The sequence below is a fragment of the Cnephaeus nilssonii genome, assembly GCF_951640355.1.
Source record: "Cnephaeus nilssonii genome assembly, chromosome: 1".
Taxonomy (NCBI): Eukaryota; Metazoa; Chordata; class Mammalia; order Chiroptera; family Vespertilionidae; genus Cnephaeus; species Cnephaeus nilssonii.
The window spans coordinates 68541221-68548934 of NC_137072.1; the positions used below are offsets into that span (position 1 = coordinate 68541221).

Here is a 7714-nt window from a genome sequence, read left to right on the forward strand (position 1 = left end):
CCTCCCTTTCCCCTCCCCTTCCCCCTCCCCTGTCTCCCTCTACCTCTCCCTTTTCCCCCTTCCCCCTCCTCTCCCTCCCCTCTCCCTCTCCTTCTCCCTCCCCACCCCATCTCCCTCTCCCTCTCCCTCCACATGTGCCAGGCCTTCTAGGGACTCCTGTTGCAGGGGGCTCTACTCTCCTCTGTGCTGTGAGCCATGGGGGACACCCATGGACTAATGGACTTTAATTAGCTTGGATATTGAACTACTTCCGGCTGCAACATGGAACAGAAGCTCTAGACACTGGCCTTGTTTCTGGCTCTGCTGAAACTCCAGCTGCATCTTTTCCAGGACTTTCTTAAAGGGCAGGGGACTTTAATTGTAAATTCATGCAAAAACAGCCTTCTTCCAAAGCCCATCCTCTCATGGGGGCTTCTAAAAATTCTTATTTCAGCAGGGCCCCAAGGACCTCCACTTTGCTCCCATGAACAACAGGGAAATTTGATTCTCCGTAACATTCCCAGCTGCAGTTCACTGCATATGGGTCTCTATGGCCATGGGCCATGCAGTTTCTAGGGCCACATCGCTATGGAGGGAGCATGGGTGAGTACAAGTTAACAGGAGCAAAACCAGAGGAACAAGAGAGAATTCTTTTGTCTGGGGATTTTAATCTCCTAAGATTTTTTGTACTTGTTGTGGCCACATACCCTGTAGCAAATTATTTTTGTTTCCAGATTAGACTGACAGGCACCTTCCCTACGTCTCCCTACTTCGCTGTGCATGCACCCATCTCCCTTTTGTTGGGCCCCTTACCCCAGGGACCCACAGGGAAGGGACCAGTGGTTCCCGGGGAATGTGAAATTGCAGCTTCCTGGTGAAGCTGCCCGGATGGCCATGCTTGCCTGGCCTTCCCTTTGCTCTTTTTCTATTATTAATATTATTAAGTTCATTGGCCTGTCTATGATCAGGAATTCTTGGCATCACCATCAAGTCTGTACAATTTACAGAGCTGTAAAATAGCTTAAGGACAATGAAAGGCACAGGCCCTGTAAGTTAAACCCTGAAAGCTTTGCTAGACAACACTAGTATTCCATTCAAAGGACACCTGCAAATCTAAAGCGTGTTTTAAATTTTTCCTATTTCAGGCTTTCACAAACTTTCCTCAGAGACGTAACTGATCACACACACACACACACACACACACACACAAAGTTACAATGAAAGACAACCAGCAGGTTTTGTGAGTGGGTACTTAATAGGCACTGTACGTGCTAATTGAGGAGAGCAGCGTTGAAGCTCTGGAAGAGAGCTATATAGGCTCTAACAGTTTTTACTTCCCAGTTTGCAGTGGCCATTCCATTACTCTGAGCAGCTGAATGCGTTATTCAGGTCAGACGGCAGAATGGGCTCTGCCGTCAGGCTCCCTCCCCCCGGAACAGAGCACTGGCCCTTGTCCTCCTTCACCCACATCGCTCGAGGGCAGCAATTTTCAGCCACAAGAATATTTAAAACATGTAATACCTGACTATTAGTCAGGGGGCACTGACCTCTTTTCTCTTAGATGGTTAAAAAAAACAAAACAAAAGACAACAGCCAACATAATAGCCATTTGTTGCGAATGAATCAAAATTACGTGCTTTTTTTTTTTTTTTTTGTCAGCTCGGCAAAAAATATATTTTTTGGTGTTTTTTTTTTTTTTTTTTTGGTGTACCACAGAATTTTAGTAGTCTATGTGTGCCATGAGATGAAAAAGGTTGAAAATTACTGCTCTAGGCATGATTAGCCAACCACAGGAAACTAGGTAACTATATTGTTCCAGAATGTTCAGTCCTTTGCAGTCATTGTACGTTCTCTGGGCCATCTTTGTAACTCTTCTTTCCTCCTCCCCACCTTGTTTTCTTTGATAAGAAAACTGGCAGCAGCTGTTTCTAAGGTTACAGGACTCCTTTCAGGATATCTGCTAATAGTTGAGGGTAATACCAGGCAGACATAGCCACCAATATACGTGAAGCTCCCCCAGCCCCCAAAGCCCATGAAAGGCAGAGCGAGGGGAGATGTGACGGTGAGGGCCATACCACTCTCAGTCAAGGTGGACAGCAGTGTGCCGGCTGTGTGGGATGTGAGGCTAGCAGACGATAATCAGTTCAGGAAAAAGAAATGACAACAGGGGAAATGTGTTTACTTCTTAAGAAATTAATATATTGGTCTGTATTCATTTACTCATTCACAATCTTCAGTTCGTTCATTCAGCAATATTTATGTTAGGACAATAAGGCAATATAATCCTTAGTGGCCATTTGTAAGCTGCCTGCCACAGGAGGACAAGGGCCAGGAAAAACTTGCTGGACACCATGAGTCAGACCATATAGGGAATGGAAACTGTCCTCCAGACACCTGATCGCACACCTGCATGCCACCCGCATTGCCAGCCCACCAGCTCAGGCCCAGGCCCACCAACAAGAGTTTCCTGCCAGTGACTCACACAAGGATAAAACTCCAGCTCCTGGGTGCTGCCATCATCGACCCAATGTCCCCTTGGCTCGGTACTGTGCTGCCCTTCCCTTTGGATATCCCACCCCCCACCCCCTTTCCTTAAATAAATTCGAATTTTCTTTATCCACCATCTGAGATGGCTATTTAGCCTGCCCACCCCCGCACCGCCACGCTAACCTTTCAATTTATGCGTTTTTATAACGGGCCTTGGGGAACTTGCTGGGCAGATACAGACTATACTTTAATGGATTCCATCGTTCCAATCTCTGATTAGTTGCACCTTCTTACTGGTTTCACAGATACAGCATTTATTTGTGTCTTGTGGCTTTTAAGTTTGGTTGTCTGTCTTCTTAAATAATAGTAAAACTCCTAAAAGGTAGTGGGATATCTTGCTAAACTTGATTTTTCCATAGTCTTTAACCTAATACTTGGCTTTTAATGGACTCTCAATAAGTGTTAGTTGTTTTGGTTGAGATTATATATATATATATATATATATATATATATACACACATACATATATATATATATATATATATATATATATATATATTTTTTTTTTTTTTTTTTTTTTTTTTTAAATCCTCACCCGAGGACATTTTTCTGTTGATTTTTAGAGAGTGTGGGAGAGGGAAAGACAGAGAGAAACATCAACGTGAGAGAAACACATCGATTGGTTGCCTCCTGCATGCACCCCAACCAGGGCCTGGGCTTGGGAGGAGCCTGCGCCTGCAACCAACATAAGTGCCCTTGACTGGAATGGAACCCGGGACCCTTTGGTCCGCAGGCTGACGCTCCACTGAGCCAAACCGGCTAGGGCTGATATATATTTTTTTAAACCTCAAAACTATTTTGATTTTGAGAAATTTAGCCAACCCTTTCATGTTCATACCCCACCAGCATTAGACACATGCTAAATCAAGCCATTCAAAATCTCTGGGCCATGCTAGCTACCAGGCCTCACAAAGGGAAGCCTTTTGAATGGGCCCAAACCTGCTGGGCAAGTCCTGGGCCTCCAGTCACTCCAGGAGGACCAGTGTTTGCATTCTCCCAGGGCTGTGCAAGTATTGGCATGTGGGCTGGAGAGGGAAGTGAAGAAAAAGGCTAAGGTTCAAAGCCTACTAGTAAATGCACGCATTCAGGAGTTCAGCTCTCTAAACTTCGCTTTCACAATTACAAGAGATGGTAGGTCTCTTGCCCACCGTTGGGGACCGGGAGTCAATGTTGCACACAGGGGCACTTGTTTGCCAAGCTTCCTCTCTTGTTCCCAACTTCCCACTGCAAAACGCATTCCTTCAGGTCTGTGGAGCTCATGGTTTTAGTTCTTCTTTAGCGAGGGTTCAGCTGGCAGCTCACAATGTTGTTAGTTCATTTTGAAAAAGAGTTTTAGTCCTTTAACACATGGTGGAACATCACACGTAACAGAAAGAAAACTAAACATGGGCATGTTAAGTGAGTTGTTGCCCCAGGATCAGAATGAGAATTGTAGGGGACCAGAGTTTGCCACCCCCGAATATGCCTTTGGGGATATTAATTATTTTAAGCTGGTCGCTTTTTTTTTTTAAAGCTGGCCCTTTTTAAGAAAACACAAGACTCAAAAGAACCTGTGACCCTCCCCCTTTACATGCCTAAAGAAATTCAGATAGAAACACCTGCTTCGGGAAGGGAACTCGAACGTATTCACCTTAGCACGTATGAATTAAGTGTGGCAGATAGGAGCATCCAAGCAAGCCTATTTGTTGGGCTCTCCTCTGTGTCCTATCGTTTCTGGGGGCTCAGCAAGAATTGGTTTACCACATGTTTGCTTTTTCTCATCTACCAATGAATTGACTACTTTCCCTTTGAAATCTTAGACCCCTTCCTACCGCTCCTTAGTCCAGAGTGGCATCTCCACCTCAATGGCCCAATGCCTCCTTAGGTCTCATATCCCATCTGCACATCCATAATAAATTTGGTTGTTTTCTCCTGTTAATCCATCTCATGCTAATTTGATTATTATTCCAGCCAGAAGAATTTAGAAAAGCGAGAAGAAAATTCTTTTTTCTTACCCCACAGAAGGGAGATGAGTTACTAGTAGAAAGAGCCTGGAAATCCTGTGTGTTCCCAGTCTGGAAAAGCTGGTATATATAGCCTGGGGCCTTCAATCAGCATGCATTTGGTGGAAGAGCAGCATCAGTATCACCTGGAAGCTTGATAAAAGTGCAGAACTCTGCCCCAGGTGACCCCTCTTCACATTAGAGTTTGAGAAGCATCAATAACATCTGGATGCATTTGAATGGTGAAAGGCTTCAAAGAAGGGTTTTCCACTTTGCCAGAATGGATTTAACTGCCCCCTTTTCTGGATTTTGGTTGGGTACTAGTCATTCTTGTGGAACATAAAGGATCACCTAAGGTTGGACCAGCAATTATACTAGATCAACGTTCAGACCTCTAGAAGTGTCTCAGCTAAGAAGGAAAGACATGTTATCCTAACAAGAAGTAGGTAGTCTTTGTTCCATTTTAGAGATAAGGAAATTGGGGCTCAGAGAATTTGTCCAAGATCATCCTGCCAGTTGAGTGGCATAGCAGAGATGGAGCCCAGGTCTACCTAAAGCCAAAGCTCATGATTTGTCCTAGGAATGATGCTTTGGTGATTATTATTAGTTATATTCTTTTTATAAACAGCACTCTACATGTCTTTCCCTTTATATTTACTAGTATGTCGTTTTTCCAGGATACATTTATATAACAGCATAAATTAGTGCTATTTTTCATAAGTTTTAAATTTAGTTATTTGGAGCTACCAACCACTCAGTTCCCCTTCAAGCAATTTTCAGCATAACTGCCGTGGGGAAGGGGAAGGAAATAGAAAGTCGGTGACAGAGCAAGCGTCCCACTCCGGAAATGACCCCAGAGGAGCCTGGGCTGTCCAGAAAGAGGAGGGAGATAAAAGAGCTGAGGACTGGAAACCGGAAACAGGAGAACTGTGTAAACAGATGATTCTGTCACCTTTGGCAGTTCTGCCTTTGTCACCTCCTTCTGATCAACTTCCCACACTCCACACAGAAGGGACTCAAAGTGTCAACAGCAACAAAGTCAGTGCCACAATATGGGACACCCTCGCCAGAAAGGATGTGGGGTGGTGCTCTGAACATGGCCACAATCCACAATTTTATGACATGTCATAAACGCTTGGGGAATGTGAACTTTTCCATGCCCCTCCCTCCAGCAAAATGGGGGGTAAAAAGAGAGAGGGGAAAAAAAGATATGGATTTGAGAGATGAGAATGTGGCAACCTGGAGCCAAAGGTTATAAATGGCAACTCTGGGCCTAAAAGGAAGATTGCTATGAGGTTTTCCATTATTTTATGATAGAATTCTAATTCTCAATTAACTTTTTTGAAGTAGACCAGTCCTACTGCAGTTCAAAAGAAAAAAAAAATAGTATACTGTATATTGAGCTCTACAATATTTATTTCCCCCAATTTTATTTTTTAAAATACTCACCTGAGGATTCTTTTTCCTTTTTTTTTTTTTTTTTTTTTTTAAAGAGAGAGTGGAAAGGAGAGAGGAGGGAGACGGAGAGAGAAACATCGATTTGAAAGAAACACATAGATTGGTTGCCTTCTGCTCCTGCCCTGACAGGGGCTGGAGATCAACCTGCAACCAAGGTATGTGACCTTGACCGGAAATTGAACCTGTGGCTCTTCAGTCCTCAGGCCAATGCTCTAACCACTGAGTAAACCAGCTAGGGCTCCCCCAATTTTATTTTTTAAAAATTCAAAGCCATAGAAAAGATGAAATAATAATACAATGAAACTTTTGTACCCTTTACCTAGCTGTAACAATTATTAAGATTTTGCCATATTCTCTTTCTGTTTTTGGTAAATTATTTTCACAATTCTAATCCCTAAATATAAGCATGTATATCTAAGAACAAAAACATCCTCTCTATATATACAATACCATGATCACATCTAAGAACTATAACATTGATTTAATATCATCTAATACTAGTATATAGATCATATTCAGATTTCTTCAATTGTTCCATATATAGTCTTTATAGGTTTTTTCCCCTTTTTTGACCCAGAATCCAATCAAGCTTCATGAATTTTATTTGGTTGTAAAATCTCTTAAAGTCTTTTTAATCTATATTAAAAGAGTCTGCTTTCCCCCTCATTTCTCACCACATTTCAACATCTAGGGGACTTTTTTAATTTCTTTTTTTTCTTATTAATACAGTATTTATTTGTCTTCCTTTTGTCAAACCCTGAGCCAACCACTTTCCCCAGGCTGCCTAGGGAGGTATAGGAAAAGGAACATACAGGGCAGACAAGACACGGGAAAAAGAACTATGGGAGGCGGAGACAGCTCCTTCACGTGGCGAAGAGGATGAGAAAGGCCACCATCAGGCAAAGGAGCCCCATGGCCTCTGAGAGGGCAAAGCCCAGATGGCGAAGGAGAAGAGCTGTTGCTTCAGAGAAGGGTTCCTGGCATAACCAATGATGAGGCTCCCAAACACAGTCCCAATTCCAGCCCCAGAGCCTGCCACCCCTACTGTGGCAGCCCCAGCCCCAATGAACTTGGCTGCTGTGTCGATGTCCCTTGAAATGGCACTGGTTTGGAAGCTGCGGCTAGAAATAAGCGAGGTCAGGGGACGTGGGGCTGCCAAGCTGCTGAGGCTCTCATCTGTCAGTGTCTCTGGTCCTTACAGCACCACTGCAGACATTGACGGGCTCAGCTGAGAGGCGCTCCTGACCAAGGAGGGTGTGGAGACAAACTTGGTGCAGGCATACATTTTCAGGGGATGAGGGGAGCTGCTCCCAGTGCAGAGAAGCTATTTCTTTTTTAGAGAGGGAGGAAGGGAGAGGGAGAGAGAAAGAGAAAGAAACACTGATGTGAAAGAGAACCCTCAATAGCCTGCCTCCTGCATGCCCCCTACAGGGGATGGAGCCTGCAGCCCCAGCATGAGCCCTGACCTGGAATGAAACCGGCAATCTTTCATTGCATGGGACGATGCTCAAACAATTGAGCCACATCAACCAGGAATTGGGTATTTTTTAAATTAAGTTTATTGGGGTGACATTGGCTAATACGATTATTATACAAGTGTACAGTTGTATAATACATTATCTGTATATTGCATTGTGTGTTCACCATAGAGTTTTTCTTTTAGGATACATCACAGTCTAGATTTCACTACTTTTCTTCTGTATAATTTGTTTTATATTTATACTTATTTAAACCTATAATCATTAAAC

General features: G+C 43.5%; 1 pseudogene across 1 annotated transcript; it reads right to left on the minus strand.

Annotated features, from left to right (window-relative positions):
• Positions 1-6814: 6814 nt before the first annotated feature.
• On the minus strand, positions 6815-7251 carry LOC307103089 (ATP synthase F(0) complex subunit C2, mitochondrial-like; annotated as a pseudogene). The gene has a single exon. The product of its transcript is annotated as an ATP synthase F(0) complex subunit C2, mitochondrial-like (transcript).
• Between the last annotated feature and the right edge of the window lie 463 nt (positions 7252-7714).